Below are 17,797 nucleotides of genomic sequence, written 5' to 3'. Positions count from 1 at the left end.
CTGACTGACTCGCCCTTCACAGAAGAGATGAAGATTGTCTTGTTTGCCCTTCTCCTCTTAGCTCATTGTGAGCTGACAACAGCTTTGAAAAGAAAACATTTTTTTTTTAGTAATGCCACGACATGGAGAGAAGCTCAAAGTCACTGCAGAGGCTACTATGATGACCTGTCCAGTCTTGACAGCCAGGAGGAAATCACAGCGATAAACACTGCAAGTGGGCTTAGTGGTTCATACGGACGCAGCTGGGTTGGTCTGAAAAAGATCTCTACAAACAACTGGGAGTGGAGTGATGGAGGAAATAAAAGTTTTATCCCCTGGGGACCAAACCAACCAAATGTTCCAGGCGATGACATCTGTGCACTAGTTATAAACGGCGGTTTGTATGACTACCCCTGTATTGATTCATACCGTTACTTCTGCTACAAGTGGGACACTGAACTGATTGTGGTTAAAGAGAATAAGAGCTGGGAGGACGCGTTACAATACTGCAGGACTCATCACACTGATCTGGCCAGTCTGCCTACAGATTTACATCTCATCCAAGCCAACCAAACCACTGCTGACACATCAAGTGTGTGGACAGGTCTACGGTTCCTGGCAGGCTCATGGATCTGGTTAAGTTATGAGGATCTGGGATACCTTCGTGCCCAACTGCCAGCCTGTCCTGCCAATTACACTTACTGTGGATCTCTAAACCTGAAAACTCAGAGCTGGGAAAACAGAAACTGTATGGAGAAACTTAACTTTGTGTGCTATTAGAGAGGATGGTGAGTATATAGATTGATGCTTTAAGTTATGTTCATGAAGTTATGTTTTGATTTTTTTTGTGTGTATATATTTAGTGTTTGCTGAATATAATGCTATTTAACATTGATATTCTTGTACAATACCTTAGAATGCAATACTGTATGTTGATCATCCACTAATATCTAGTTTTTTGTCTTGTTTAAAGGGTTTAAGAAGATCACATGGGAAAATATGACAAATTAAATTTGTTATGCCTTGGCAGCTATTTATTCAAAATAGTAATAAGGCAAAATAGCAAAACATAACAATTTATATAGAAGTAGTGCTTGGGTAATATCTGAATATAAACCTTCTGTAAATTGATGATAAATATAAATAATAATATGTATGTATGTGTGCATATGATTATGTTAGCATATAATTAGCATTTGGCATATTATGGGGGCTTGTTGAGTAGTAAACAGTTATGTATTAGATTAAAAATACAAACAACTGGTACACAAATATTGTAAGCAAGATAATGCATTACTATATATACCCTTTGAATACCCCCTTTTACCCTTTCAGACCCTTTTGTAAAATTGTGTTTTTGCTTTTGGCTAATCCAGATCTGTGTTGTTGTTGCTGTTTCATAAAATGTATTTCACTTTGTGGGTCTAATGTCGGTTCAGCAGGAAAATTTGGATGTCTGCCATTCTCTGTTTATACAGCAGGTATACCTTATGACGTATGATGTCTGCATGAGCAGTGGTATGCAAAAACACATACATCCAATCATTGCATTTGGAGTATAGTTTGTTGTTTTATGTGTACACATACATGCATGGTTGAATGCACAGCTATGCAAAGCATAGTTTATTTGTCTCGTATGTTTACACAGATGTTTGACGCACCGCAACAAAATTCAACGCATCTCCTAAGCTACATACTACATTCTCCTGTACACACATTCCTGACCTAGGTGTACAAAGTATGCACAAACCTACAGTAAGTGCGTACTATTCTGATGACAAAATTTTCATCATGCCCACTGTACGTGAAACCTTGCTCAGCAAAAAAAAAAGGGGGTCGTGGAATATAGATGTCACGGGGTGACTTTTCAAGGGCGGAACTAAAGTTGATGGAGATTGGTTCCGCCCGGACCGTAAACCCCAAACACCGTCACTTCCGGGAACTCCGAGAAAGAAATTAGGCTTTATCGGTCGCAGGTGTGTCAGCGAGCGTGGCGATCACAGATTGGACAATGAAGAGAAGAAGAGGAGTATAAAGAGAGCCTCAGAAACGTCAGAGTTTGCAGTTTATTCTACCCAATCCGGTGAGAGAGTTTGAGCGTTTGGGCGAGTGCAGCGGAAAGAAGGCGGAAGATATTGTTGGCTGGGCGAAGAAGGAATTTAGGAATCGACAAGAACAGTGACTGGGCTGAGTAGATTTTGCTGAATACTTATCTGTGAAACGACCTATGCAAAAGTGTAATGAATTCTGAGTGATTGCAAACAGGAGGACTCACCGGAAGTATCGCTGAAGGAGGCCGTTCAGTGATAGACACATGACAGCGGGGAGATTACCCGGCAGCTGGAAAGAAGAGGAAACAAGGTCTAGTGTTCACAACCGTGTGAGTACCTCAAAGCATCGCTTAACAGCATAATACCTGAGAGTGAACCATTCAGTGAGTCTTTTGTGAGTTGTAGCATAGCAAGTGAGCGGCCCCACTGTGGAAAGGAGTCTGCATTCTGACCCTTCGCTGAATCAGTGCCTAACGAATTCCAGGACGAGTCCCCAGTCAGTCGTGGTTGTGACCCTAATTCACCTAGAGTGTGTGGAGTGCAGCGGGTGAGTCTTTGTCCCTTGCCGTGAGTGTATACACCTGAAAATTGCAGTGTTGTGCTGTGTCCGTGTCGTCTATAACCACCTCTAGGCTGGGCGAGCCCCTGTGAAAGAATTGGACATTGAGGCTGGCGAAGTGAACATCTTTATTCATATGCAATTGGCAACATCCTGATCTTTCTTCCCCACGGAGGCGGTGGTGAAATAACTAAACCAAGTAAGAACTGTGTGAATAATGTGGGAAGTATTCATAGTGAGAAGTTTACTTATTTTACACCCAGAGTTAAAGTCAGCATATCGTGTTGAACTCCTACCTAAGCGCCCCGGGCAAAGACCCAAGTACGTTCAACGTGCCCACTCCGTGTCAAAAGCTAAAGCCATCGCCTTGTGTTGTACATTTGCCTGCAGGCCAAAGGAACTCCATGCTCGTCCCTTATACTTACTGTGTTGCATACTTACCTGTGACTCCAAGGAAAATATAGGCCCTGGCCGCCTATCGAGTACACGGCCCCGTTATACTGACCTGTCTGCTCCATTGTAGATCTAGCAGTTTCCCTCCCGAAGCGCCTACCTGCACCTCTACCCGCTGACCAGTTGATACACCCACAGCGGCAATCCTCCATATACCCACCTGGACGGGCGAAGTTGGATCCGGCAGCAGAGATACTGCCTCATCGGTAGCAGAACAGTCAGGAGTGCACCCTGCGGGGCCATCTTGGAACTCGGCTCGTACGGATACAGGTACCCATTCGACGATTAGAATCTTAAAAACTTACCATCTGTCCTCCTTGCGCCCAGGAAAGGAGAGGGCCCCGGACCAGTCCCATGCAAGCCAGAACACAAAGGAGCCTTGTGAATAAGCTGATTGTTGTCGCATAGTCAGGAGACAAGAAGATAAAGGATCCACCTGAGAATTACCTGCAATGGAGTCCGAGAGACTCGAAACTGTGCCCTCCCAGCCGGAGGGTTGGATTTTAGCCTCCCTTTCCCCTTCCCTATATTTTTAAAGTAATTTAATAAAGTTTTGTCTTAATTATACTTACACTCTCTGTGTGTCTGGTCATTGTGGTGTTCTTGGGACCTCCTCGAAGTGGAAACTAGGGAAGGGGCGTGACTCACGACGTCAGTGGTCCGCTCCGACCTGTGAAATTAATATATTATTTTAAAAATAAATATATTTTAAAGCAGTGGTCTCCAACCTTTTTGTGAGGAAAGGCTACCACAATGGATAAAACAATCTGAAAGGGTACTTTTTATATACTATACTCAAAACTTTTGTCTTTTATTTGTTTATATGTTTTATCATTGTTTAACATGTTAACATACATAAAATAAGCCAACCTTATATAAAAATGTAAAAAAAACAATTATTAAAATTGAGGCTATTAATAGAATGTCCGTTGGTGGGCACCTCAAAGACTCTGTGCGGGCGAGACCACTGTTTTTAACCATTTAAAATCTATATTAACTCCTCCATATATTTCAAACCCAGGAAATATATTTATGTCGCATAGTAAAAAAAAACTTTTTATGTTACAAAGCTTTAAGAAATTAACAGGTTTAAATAGGTTTAAATTACAAATATTTTTAACTTTAAAAATATACTTTATGAAATTAACTTGTGTTTAGCATATATTTAAAATATATTTTGGCCAAGAATACATTTCTTGCCATATGGATTGTAAAATTAGTATTTGCTTGCCCTTAAAAGACATTGTGAAATATGTTAAAACTAAATATATTTTCTAATTCTCATATATATTTGATTAGGCTTTATTTTCTACAAAATGTAGCATATATTTAAAACATATGAGATTTATTTTATTTTATTTATTTATTTGCTGTGTGGTGCCCTGGTCAGGAAAACTGGATGCAAGACGAGAAATGTGTAAAGGATAAAAGTATGTTAGCCATGCCACTCATCTAATTACAATAGACCTATGCTAACTAGATGACATTGGATTTAACTTATTATATGTATAATTTAATTACCAATAACAAATCAAGTACAACCTAACTAGTGATTGTATTTAGTTACTGACATAAGATCAGTATAACAAATTTCTATAGCAATAGTTTATTTGTATAGCACATTTCATAATTCAAAGTGCTTTATAAAAGTGAGAAAAAACTTTGATAGAAAAAAACTGTAAAAATAAGAGTCATTTAAAATTACAATAAAAACAAAGATAATTAAAAAAAATTATAATTAGAAGAAAATTGGGGTTATCTTAGAATTAGTCATAAATGGACAATGCAAGTCAGATTTGTATTTGTTAGAAAGGCTAACTTCTGTGCGCATGCGCCATTTCTGTCAGTCTTCGTCAGAGAGTCTGATTCAGCAGCAGGTGCAAGTGGGACTATATAGCATGTTTGTGAATAAGCAATGTAAGTTGTCTGTTTATTTAGTAGATGTCAGTTAGTAGATGATTTAGTAGATGTCAGTTAGAGAGTTTGTAAAGTATTATTGCAATGTTGTCCTGATTTTAAAAAAAAGTTAGTTTTGTTACGTGCTTTTGAGAATACGTGAATGTGCTAATTATGTTCAATATTACTCATGTGTAGTATATCTCTAGTAAACATCGTTCGGTTTGTATGTATGTGTGATCACCACATTATTAACGTAAATGCTTGCCATTTGACCTTTTTATAAACAAAGTATTTCTGATTATGTTTAGTTAATTTAAATTACCTCAGGAATACGTTTTCAGTGGTTTGCCGTTTCTGACCAATAGGTGGTAGTATTGCATAATAATGTTATTGCCTGAATGCTAATTCCTTTAAGTTATTCTCATTTAGTCTAGGGAGAGAACTGTTATGGAAAAGTGTTTGTGCAATAATAATACTATTTGGTAATTTATATCTTTATTTTCTGTAGACCACATACAAATGCACATAGAAACTTCTATTATACGCACTTGTGACCTGTAACTCTGTGCACTGCTGTGTTGTTAAATTAAACTCTATTGCATGAAACTAATGAAATTCGGTGTGTTTCACCTAACACAGTCAAACCCTTTCAGTCTTGTTATCGAACAGTATTTGTCAGTAATAGTTATTTTGGGCAAAACGTGAATAATTGCATTGGAGGCGAATTTCGTTGACGAAAAATGTTCGTCATAGTTTTCTTTAGATGTGTTTTTACTTACAAAAACAAGATGATAACTAAATAAAAAGTGATCCACGACACCTATGCACCGTGAGACACTAGCTTAGCCAGGATTCACAATGTGGGTGGGCCCAGAGAAAATCAGGTGGGCCTTAACCAAAAATGCATCTGGTCAGTATCTCTACTATAGTTAGATTGTTGTATAGTCCCATTATTTACTATATCAGGTTGGACAGAGCCAACTTGAACCTCTGGTTATAGTATATCGGTATTTTAGTATATAATAAGATCCGTATTAAGTTGTATGTGGGCGACTGTAGGGGCTACATGGATACTTTTTAACAATAGCACGTAAGCATAGAGCGACATTGTTAAACTGCTTTAGCAATTAACCTCTGGTTATCCTATGACAGATTAATTATGAACTTTAACTAAGTTGTACGTAATCGCATTATATGTGGGCCATCAGGGTGATGAATAACCACTGGTCATAATCTCTGCTATAATTCCGTTATTGCATAGTAACATTATTTACTATATCAGGTTGGACAGAGCCAACTTGAACCTCTGATTATAGTGTAAGATTTGAAGTAAGTTGATATAGACGATTATGGGGGGCTACATGGGAACCTTTTAGCGAGTGATCGTGGGAGAGGCATTGTTAAATTGCTTTAGCCAAAACCTCTGGTACGATCAAGTATGTGTTCAGAACCTGCACAATGGCTGATGTGAGCTGATACGACATTGATAATCGAATGAATGAGTTCAATATAATTATGAGTTAAATGGAATGACCAAATCTTTATCCATATTCCACAATTATCCATTTGATTCATATTACAAACAACAAGATTTTATCTCTTGGAGTCAGATAAAACAACCTAAATTAAGTAATGTTAAAACGTCGTCAGTGAGCACAAGAAAAGACAGAACACGAGGACCCTTCGCTATGCCAGTTGGTTTCTGTCTTTGGGCCAAACGGATGGATATATATATAAAAACCAGTTTATTAACTACAATACGAAATACACACAACAACTAATTAAGAGAAACACAATAAACATAAAAAATAGAGAAATAAAAAGCATAGAACAAAGAAGAGGGAGAAAGTAAAAGAAAACCAATGTCACTATAGGCTTATCTTCTGCATGAACCATAACTTCTAAAAATTGCCATAATTAAAAGGTGTAATAACTTATGCATCAGCGAATGAATAAACGATACTTGCATTGGCTTTGTGAGGCAGTGCGAGATCCAGATGCGTGTGCTTGTAAGAGCAAAAGGAAGAGTTCCGATGGTTTCGTGGTCACGTGACGGAGTCCTTGAAGTTATTCCGTTGCATTATTCCTTTGCGTTATTCCGTTGACCGGATTGATCTGTGGAGATCGTTGAAAGAGGTTGCTGTGTTGAGCTGTGAGCTTAGCTCATGGTGAGCCAATCTGTTTGTGAGCGGGAAAACAAGTTTTTGTTTCACCAGACCCCTAATCTGCATAGCTATACAATGGAGAGAGTTTATTTCAATAACACTTTGGATTAATATTGAACGATTGATGCCAGTTACAGTAACACGATGCATATCATTGATCAGGAAATAAAAAGGGGAATATATGCTTTAAAGCAAAGCAAACATATATGTATATATATATATATATATATGTATATATATATATAAAAATTTACTTAAAATATACCAAGTGTACCGAGGTCAAACGATCGATTAATTTGAAGAAAAGATGCTAAAGTGATGACAATCCGCTGTAAATATCAAATTCGGACGTACACTGATTCAAAAACTGCCGCGATGCTACGTCATCTATGATTGTGAAAAGGCGATAGTCTTGTTCGACTTCATGCGGCGCCGCAGGAATCGACAGCCGGATGACGTCAAAATACCCTGAGAGCGAATTGCGAAATCATACGGAGGAGTATGCTTTTAAATCGCTCTCGCGGAACTTTGCCATCATTTGGTTGACGGTTCTTGCGGCGTCATATAAAGTCGAACAAGCCTATTGGCTTTCGTGTGTCTCTTGACCGATTGCATCATTACGTTAGCTAAGAATGTGAAGCGCTATTGGGCCATGTGACCGACTACGTCATTCTAGTTTATGTTTGAATGAGATCTGACTGTGCGTTTTGATCACAGAGTTCTTCATATAAAGCAATCGTATGGCTTCAGTTCGCAAGGTTTGCAACGCAAATTGTTTGTAATACTTTCATACTGTTTTATTTAATAAATACATGACTGTTCTTTGGTTTGCGTGTTGTGTTTGATATGGTTGAGAAGTGGTTAGGTTCAGGGTTAGATGTTCCAAAATATCTTTAAAACCATAAATGTTTATGAAACTAACTCAAAGACTGATAATTGTCTTCGTATCTTTATAAAAGTATACATTTAATATTACTATTCTGGATAGCTTGGCTATTTTTGAGTCAAAACGTGTGAAGAATCTTGGTATTCTTTTGGATATAGACGGCTTACGCTTGAGAAGCATGTCTCTTTGGTTGTTGCCTCTAGCTTTTTTCAATTTGCTTACTTACCAAAATTAAACGATTTACTTGTTAAGCCTCTAGAGACAGCTGTTCATGCTTTTATTTTCTTTCGTCTGGACTGTTGCAACTCTTTATACTCTCGCATATCAATTACATATCTTTATATTCTGGCATATCAAAGTCCCAAGTTGCTCAACTACAACTGGACCAAAACTCTTCTGCCAAATTTCTCACGAAAGGATGAAAGTATGACCACGCTACCCCTATTTTACTATCTCTACACTGGCTACCATACCACACCAAATTATTTTATTTGTTTTAAATGTTTACACAATCTCACCCTGCACTATCTATCCAAACTATTGCTCCCTTATAATCCGACTAGAGATCTAAGATCTGGGAACCACAATTCACTTGTGTTTCCCCATGAGGCTAGCCTGCCTAACACCAGACCAGTCTCATAGAGAATGAGACGTGGTCTGGGAACCATATGCTAATTTTCTCGTATTTGAGGCGTGGTTTACGAATGCCCAGAACTGTTTATTGGGCGCTACGAATGTCTATCAAATGTGTCTGTACGTAACTCATAGCCACTCTTTTTAATTATACCAGATGATGTATGTAGAGCGACATCAATTCAAAAGTAAACAACTTTTATCGGGTACGAGTGCAGCTGAAAGCTATGCAACTAAACCGGTAGCTGTATATTGTATTGAAAAACAACACTTTAGTGGCACTGTGACAACCACAGTACAGGCATAATGACAATGATATTAATAAATACCACTTACCATTTATAAGTTAATTGTATTTCGTCGACAACGATGCCTAGCAGGTTGGTCCTATAAAACTCACAGAGAAACCTATATACAGTGTTAAATGACATTCTAAAGCAAAACCCAAATCTAACCCCAAATCCAAGCGACAATGGTTTATAAAACAGAAAACAAATAAGAAACCAATAAATAAAATGACACGAAAAGATGTGAGATAACAGTGACCGGGAAGGACTGCGTATCATATGCATGCAAAATTTGAATTTTCCGTATGTATTGCACGATAATCACATTACGTGTTATTTGTACGCATTTAATGAGAATGGGTTGCTTTTCTCTAGACTTCTGATTTTTTGACCTTTGTTGTTACTATTGTCACGGCCGGGGCGGACCCGAATAGACTAAAGGTCACACCCCTCACAACTCTTCCGCCTCGAGGAGGTTCCCAAGACCACCCCAATGACCAGACAGACGAGTAAACTACAATTAAAATAAACTTTATTTAAATATTTAAAAAGGTAAAAAGGGAAAGGGGGAAAGGCAAATTAAAACTATGTGTTCTCTTCTCGCCTCCAGGGCCAGATGGGGACAAGGACGGGGACTCCTTTAGGACTCTGGTCCTAAAATCCGCGGCGCACTCCGCTTCTTCCTGGAGGCAGAATCAAATAAAAGTTATTCGATGGTACTTTGTTGCAGATCGCTACTCTTCTCACCCTTCTTCCTCTCTCTCTCTCTCTCTCTCTCCCGTGTCTTAGTCGCGTGGCTCTTCAGACCAACACTGGGGTTCCTCGCTCACCAAGAGTCTTCAAACACTGGTAAGTAATCGCTATAAGCACGGATTAATTTTCACTTCACAGAATACGTTACTCACAGCACTGGGGGTCTTCGTTCACACGGAACTTCGTTTGGGCACGGGTAAGTAATTGCTATAAGCACAGATTAATTTCACTTCACAGGTTACGTTACTCACAGCACTGGGGATCTTCGTTCACGCAGGCTTCACAGGATACGTTACTCACAGCACTGGGGATCTTCGTTCACACGGAGCCTTCGTTGGAACACAGGTAAGTAATTGCTATAAGCACAGAACAATTTCACTCCACAGGTTACGTTACTCACAGCACTGGGGGTCTTCGTTCACACAGAGCTTCGTTTGGACACAGGTAAGTAATTGCTATAAGCACAGATTAATTTCACTTCACAGGTACGTTACTCACAGCACTGGGGATCTTCGTTCACGCAGGCTTCACAGGATACGTTACTCACAGCACTGGGGATCTTCGTTCACACGGAGCAGCACTGGGGGTCTTCGTTCACACAGAGCTTCGTTTGGACACAGGTAAGTAATTGCTATAAGCACAGATTAATTTCACTTCACAGGTTACGTTACTCACAGCACTGGGGGTCTTCGTTCACACAGAGCTTCGTTTGGACACAGGTAAGTAATTGCTATAAGCACAGATTAATTTCACTTCACAGGTTACGTTACTCACAGCACTGGGGATCTTCGTTCACACAGAGCTTCGTTTGGACACAGGTAAGTAATTGCTATAAGCACAGATTAATTTCACTTCACAGGTTACGTTACTCACAGCACTGGGGGTCTTCGCTCACTTGCAGACAGTAGATTTTCGCTACAGCGTTGGTGCACCGTATTCCTTCGCCCATCCACTCAAGCTGTCCGGGCGTCGTAGGGACTGGTGGGTCCAGTGGCACGGAGCCGAACGCTTCCCAAACTCCCCCTCCTACTTCCACGGCCGGGGTCCCGAGTTGGGGCGAACTTTCGTCGGGGCTCCGCTCACCACGAGCTTCTGTTGGAAAGGTCAGTATACACACAGCTATGACCCTCAATCCGCACGGTGCACTTCTTATAATACTCACTGGGTTTCACCAATGTCTGTTCTATGGAGGAACGAAGCTCTCGTTGACACACCCGGGGCACAGGGCTTAATTTTCTCGCTCTCCTTAGGACCCAGGCCACAACAGATGTCGTCGTCTCGCGACTCGTCCGAGGCTAGGCAGTTTGGACGCTACAAGCACAGCATACACACAGCAAGCATAGCGTGAACACCATCAATCAGTGAAACGCACCCACAGCACTCTTATACAAACTTCACGTGGTTTTAAATCGCCCTCGCCACCTGGCCTCGACTCCCTCGAGAGGTTAGTTGGGCGATAGCTGGGCCACCGATGAGAGTGAGGTGTAGGTTATCCACAGGCCCGGCGTGTTGTTTATCACTCCTCTGGCTCACCTGCGCTTCCTTTTCCCACAGGGCCACTGCTCTATTGGTGTGCGACACTTCCTACCAAATGCTTCTTCCGTGCTTACGGTCAACCCGCGGCTCACCCACGCTTCCCTCTCCAGTGGGGTCAGGGACCTCAAACACAAAGGAACACACACCAAGCAACTCTTCTTACAAGTATTACACAGATAAGTACTACAGCTGTTACTCACTCTTCGTTGTCAATGATTTCTAATATCTGCACTCTCAATGGCTCTGTGTCCGCTCTCTCATGAGTGAAATCTCCCAGTATTCCTTCGCCAGCTGACTGTCCCTTTCTCTCTTCCCCAGGGGAACGATCAAGCCAGCGTAGTCCGTCTGCAAAGCAGCAACACAGCGTATACAAAGTACACAACAAGCACCCCGTTTGATGTCTTCAAAGGTCTTTATATGCTCTGACTCTTCTCCTTGTCAGCCTATCAGCAACCGCTGTGTAAATTATCCCCACCTGGGCGAAATCAGGCTTAATTTCGGCTTCGGGGAAACCCCGGAAATTCCGGTGTTCAGAGTGAAGCGTCCGGGCGGAACCATCATCGGGCGGAACCCGTCTTCCACACTTTTGGTTCCGCCCTCACAAACCGTCACCTGTGACACTATTCCTTTTTTCCCTTTGATTATCTCCTCTCTGATATAGTTGTGTTTTATAGTTGTTTTTATACTGTTCAGCAGTTTGGTTTCAAATGTGCTTTATAAATAAAAAGATCTAGAACTAAAACGTGGTTCTGTTAACAAGTATTAAGCCTTTTTCTCTCTTAAATTAAGAAAACCCTAAAACTGATAGTCTGACTTTTACTATCAAATTTCCAGTTTTGTCTTCGTGGTGCTTCTGATTATATTTTTGCATGAATTTGTTTGCTCAGTAGAGGAGACCGGGGACAAATGTAATGTAGGACGAACCTATCAAAGCGATTTTCTCAAAGCCCTCACTACATTCCGATTTGCATTTCTAGCCATAACAAAATGTTCAGCACGCAACTTGATGGAGCTTTGTCAGGCCCAACACCAGGATGGCATAACTGGGGGCATTTTAATTCCTGGGGGGGTTCTATACCTTATTGTGACTGCTCCTTTTCATTTATTTATTACGGTTACCTATATTATTGCCTGTATTATGCCTATACATATTCGACTCTCACAAATAAATAGCATAACAATCTTAATAAGCCTGATAATCATGAATTAACTATGACCCAGTTATCTCTTACCATAGGTGGGGGACTCGAATCACATGACTTGACTCAAGTCTGACTCGAGTCACGATTTCAGGACTTGCGACATGCTTGATTAAAGTATGAAAATGAATTGACTTGACTTTGACTTGAGAACAAGTTACTTGAGACTTGACTTGATGGGGAAGACTCGACAGTGACTTATAAGTAATAAACAAACAGCAATAAAATTAATAAAAAATAGCCTATTTGCCGAAACGTTGGTTAAAATAAAATTATTTTGCAAGACAGAGAGAAAAGCTGTCAGGATCCCATCTCCACAACTGTCAACCTCATCATTCACTCCTCCCACTTGTTCACATTCCCGAGTATTGATCACCATCACCTGTGCATCATTACCATACCCCTTTAAATAACTCACCTTTTCACTGACCCGCTACACTTACCTGGACTCCTGTTTGTCTCCTCATCTTTTTACCCGACCACTCTGATCATCATCCGCTCCTGCCAACAAAGCCTTTGTTACCATAAGCTAAGTTCCATCATCTGCAACATCTAAATTCAACTTGTTACCCGTGTGTGTTTATCAATAAAGTCAATTTCTACTCACATCCAGTCTGCTTCTAATTCACAGTGTGACAGAAGACCAGACCAACAAAATGCAAAACATCACGGAGACCAAAGGAAATCTGATTCACAATCCCTTTGCGGAGTTGGTTCATGCTGTCCGTCTTTCATTGCTTCCATCTCCACTTCCTCCCACCGTACCCAAAGATATCCTTCACTCAGCCCGGCTACATTTACTTCCTCAAAACCCCACTGCCCTTCAGCTGCCTCTGCAAGTCCCATGGCTCGACCAGCGACATACTCAGGCGAGGTGGGGGATTGCAGCGGATTTCTACTACAGGTATCCCTGTACTTTCAAATGCAATCTCATCTATTCTCCAATGATACCGCTAGAGTAGCATTTATAATTTTCTGGATGTGCACTCCTTTGGGCCCAGTGTATATGGAATTCTAACTCTGCAGTAACAAAATTTTTATCCAGCTTTCTCCAGCATTTTAAGGAACTCTCAAACTGTTTCGTTACCCCCTTCCTCTGGTTCCTGCAGCCTTGGGACAGCTGTGAGGAGCTCACATATTTTCAAAGTTAGACCTAAGAAGTGCATACAATCTAAGTTGCATCCGTGGAGACGACGAATGGAAAACTGCCTTTGTGATCCCCTCTGGTCGCTATGAATATTAGGTCATGCCCTTCGGATTATCCAACTCTCCCTCATGAACGAGATTTTCCGTGAGTATCTGAACAAATACGTCATCGTCTACATAGATGATATCTTAATCTACTCCAATACTCTTACCCAACATCAGCATCATGTGACCCTAGTCCTGAAGAAGTTACGAGAACATCACCTATACCTTAAACTTGAGAAATGTGAGTTCCATACCTCTTCTATCCAGTTTCTGGGACACATCGTTGATCAACAGGGTGTTCAAATGGACCAGAGAAAGGTGGACAACATTCATAACTGGCTTTTGCCCATCATTGTGAAACATTTGCAGAAATTCCTGGGATTCAATGCTTCATCCTTCGACGTAGGAGCCATATTATCCCAGCGGCAGGGGAATCCTCCCAAACTCCATCCATGTTCCCTCTTCTCCAAGAAACTCTCTCTGGCAGAGCGGAATTACGACATTGGAAACCATGAGTTGTTAGCCATCAAGGTAGCTTTGGAGGAATGGCGTCATTGGTTGGGGGGGGCTAAGATACTGCCGGGACCTAGGTACTTGACGAACCTTCAGAATTCGGTGGACTGTGTAGGCTGGCTGGCCACCAATGATACAAGGAGGGGAAGGTTTACCTTTCACAAGAAAAGGAGAAGACAAAACAGGTTTTAACAGTGAGAAATCAAAAAGTGGTATTCATTTTTAAAGATGAATATAAATGGTAAGTAACTGGTTTTACTTTCTTGAAAATCTTGAAGCTCCCAATGACTCTCTGGGAACTTTACAGGACTCCACCGCAAGGGAATGTTTTTAGTTGAGAGCCAGACTTTTTGGCCAGGGGGTAGGGTCTGCGATTAGTTTGGTTCTGGTACTCCTGAGAGACCTTCAGAAGTTGGAGACTGGCCCTTTTCCATGTCTGGTGTCAGTGCTTGACGAACTGTTGAGTGGAGGGAACAGCAGTCTTCACCTCTTGCTCAGAGAATAGTGGAGGAGTATACCCAAACTGGCACTCGAAAGGAGACAGGCCTGTTGCAGAGGAGCGAACGGTGTTGTGAGCATATTCTGCCCACATGATGAAGGAAGACCAAGAGGATGGGTTGGATGGGTTGTTAGCCGCCATACACCTTAAGATCTTGGTTAAGCCTCTCTGTTTGCCCATTGGACTCTGCATGGAACCCAGAAAATAGACTCACCGACGCCCCCCAAAACTGACAAAACGCTCGATCAGAGACAATGTCTTGTGGAATGCCAAAGACTCAAAAAACATAATCAATTCAGCCATCTCTTTTGCAGTGGGTAGTTTGGGCAAGAAAATTAACCGGCCAGCCTTGGAGAATCTATCAACTATGACCAGGATAGTGGTGTTGCCCTGTGATGGTGGTAGTCCAGTGATGAAATCCATGAAAATATGAGACCGAGGTCTATGTGGTATTGAAAGAGGGTGCAATAACCCCTGGGTTGAAGGGTGAGAGACTTTCCCTTGGTTGCATGTGAAACAAGCGTTTACAAATGTTGTGACATTCTCATTGATATTTGGCCACAGAAAGCATCTTTTTGAGGAACTCAAGGGTACGAGAAGTGTCAGGATGACAAGTGAGGATAAGAGTGAGTGGCCAGAGAAACTGTTTACAGGAAGAGATAGATTGATCTTAACGCAAAACATAGTTCAAGGCTTTATCAAAAACATACTGGTAGACAATTTTTGTGATTAATGTAATAGTGTTTTATTACTTAAACTTTACAAAAGTAAAGACAAATAAAACTTAACAGCAATGCTAAAACAATCAAAGCTTTAATCAGATGGATTTCTAACATTGAGAGATACTGGTTAAACATTATGTTCTCAAGAGTAAAGTGGCTTTAATTCGTAAACGGTTTATAATCGCAGCCTGGTTCTCTTCTGATGTCATCTGTTGGATGTTTTTGTATCCGCTGTAACCTATGCCTTCTGTTATCTCTCTGTTTGGCTCTTCTTCATTGCCTCTCTCTCTTTAGGCTGTAAAAATATGCCTTTTCTACAAAATTTCATTTTCCTTTAAAGGCAGTGTACTTGATTCGATCCAAAAAATGTTTTAGTTATGCTGGTTGAAAGTCTCCTGTGCCTGATAACCATCACTATGTTAAGTTGTCTAAATGTATTTGAATATATGTCGCAGACATCTTACATCATTGGTGTGTTTACATGCGCTGTGTAAACAAAGGGAGAATGGCAAACAACCAAACTTTCCCACTGAACCGACAAGTGGCACTTGCACAGGGAACCACAAATCAAAAGACATCTTTTTAAAATGGTGACAACAAAAAACTTCTGGATTAGTCAATTGTAAAAACCTGAATTTACATAGGTACTGATTTCCCACAATAGAGACACCTGAGAAAGTGAAAGGGTCTGAAAGTGTTTCTTTTGGACAAAAAGTATAATATTAACAGGCCTCCATAATATGCCAAATGCTAATTATATGCTAATATACACACATACATACATGCATTCATACATATTAGCACTCATAATAGTTTATATAATAGTATAAATTCTCAGTTTAGGCATTCAATAACTGCAAACCATTTTTATGCATCATCACTACTTGTATTACAAACAGAGATAAATTAAAAGTAACTTTTGTGATATTCATCATCAATATACAGAAAGTATATATTCAGGTCAAATATTACCCATAAGCACTACTTATATATAAATTGTTCATACTATGCTTTGTAAATTTACCATATTATTATTTTAAATAAATAGCTACTTAGACATAAGTTATTTTATTCGTCATCTTTTTGTAGGTGATCTTCTTAATGCTTTTGAAAAAAGACAAAAACTACATGTTAGTAGAAGATCAACATATTGGTACAGGAATTGTACAAGAAATTCAGTATTGGATAACATTATATTTAGCAAACACTGAATATCCACACAAAGTATAAAAGCATAATGTTGAATATTTGATACTTACCCTCCTCTTTATAATAGCACACAAAGTTAAGTTCCTCCATACAGTTTCTGTTCTCCCAGCTCTGAGTTGTCATGTTTAGAGATCCACAGTAAGTGTAATTGGCAGGACAGGCTGGTAGTTGGGCACTAACATATCCCAGATTCTCACCACTTAACCAGAACCATGAGCCTGCCAGAAACCGTAGACCTGTCCACACACTTGATGTATTAGCAACGGTTTGTTTGGCTTGGGTTAAATGTAAATTTGTTGGCAAACTGGCCAGATCAGTGTGATGAGTCCTGCAGTATTGTAACGCGTCCTCCCAGCTCTTATTCTCTTTAACAACAATCAGTTCAGTGTCCCACTTGTAGCAGAAGTAAGGGTGTGACTCCGAACATTTCCTGTCATTCAATTTGCTCTTGTTCACCATAGCACAAATGTTATTATTGTGTGGTTCGTTTGGTTGTTCACCTCCCCATATAATAAATCTGCTATTGCCTCCATCACTCCACTGCCAGTTGTTTGTAGAGATCTTTTTCAGACCAACCCAGCTGTCTAAGTTTGAACTTGCCGTGCGTAACGCTGTAATTTCCTCCTGGCTGTCAAGACTGGACAGGTCTACATAGTTGTCTCTGCAATAACTTCGAGCATCCGTCCTTGTTGTGGCATTACTAAATTGAATGTGTTGTTTTTTCAGAGCTGTTGTCTGCTAAAAATAAGCTGATAGGAGAAGAGAAAACACGACAATCTTCATCTCTTCTGTGAAGGGCGAGTCTGTCAACACTCTCCTAAAACACACTTTATATAGGCAAGCTTTACATTTGTTAGTAATGTATGCAATGTATGCAAATGATTACATAAGAAAATCAATGGAAAAATACTCAGAAATAAAGTTTAATGAATACATGAAGCCAGAACTCATCATCATCTGTTTTAAGATACTTTTACTCAGCAACTGTCATTAAATGATTTGTGTTGCAAAGTTGATATATTGTTTATATGCGAATGCCATTTTTGCATCTCGTTTCCTCAAGCTGAAATTCTTTTAGGTGTCCATTGCCTTAAACCAGGGGTGCACAAACTCAGTCCGGGAGGGCCGGTGTCCTGCAAATTTTAGCTCCAACTTGCCTTAGCACACCTGCTTGTAAGTTTCTAGCTTAGTAAGACCTTAATTAGCTGCTTTACGTGTGTTTGATTAGGGGTGGAGCTAAACCCCTGCTTTAAAGGGATATTT

General features: G+C 40.3%; 1 long non-coding RNA gene across 1 annotated transcript in view; it reads right to left on the bottom strand.

Annotated features, from left to right (window-relative positions):
- Positions 1 to 17,797, bottom strand: part of LOC141351159 (uncharacterized) — a 346,935-nt gene that overhangs the window by 190,895 nt on the left and 138,243 nt on the right. The window lies entirely within an intron of this gene.

The sequence above is a fragment of the Misgurnus anguillicaudatus genome, chromosome 19 (genome assembly GCF_027580225.2).
Source record: "Misgurnus anguillicaudatus chromosome 19, ASM2758022v2, whole genome shotgun sequence".
In the NCBI taxonomy this organism is placed as follows: Eukaryota; Metazoa; Chordata; class Actinopteri; order Cypriniformes; family Cobitidae; genus Misgurnus; species Misgurnus anguillicaudatus.
The sequence above is the reverse complement of the archived record's forward strand: the minus strand, read 5'-3'. Positions and strand labels throughout refer to the sequence as shown.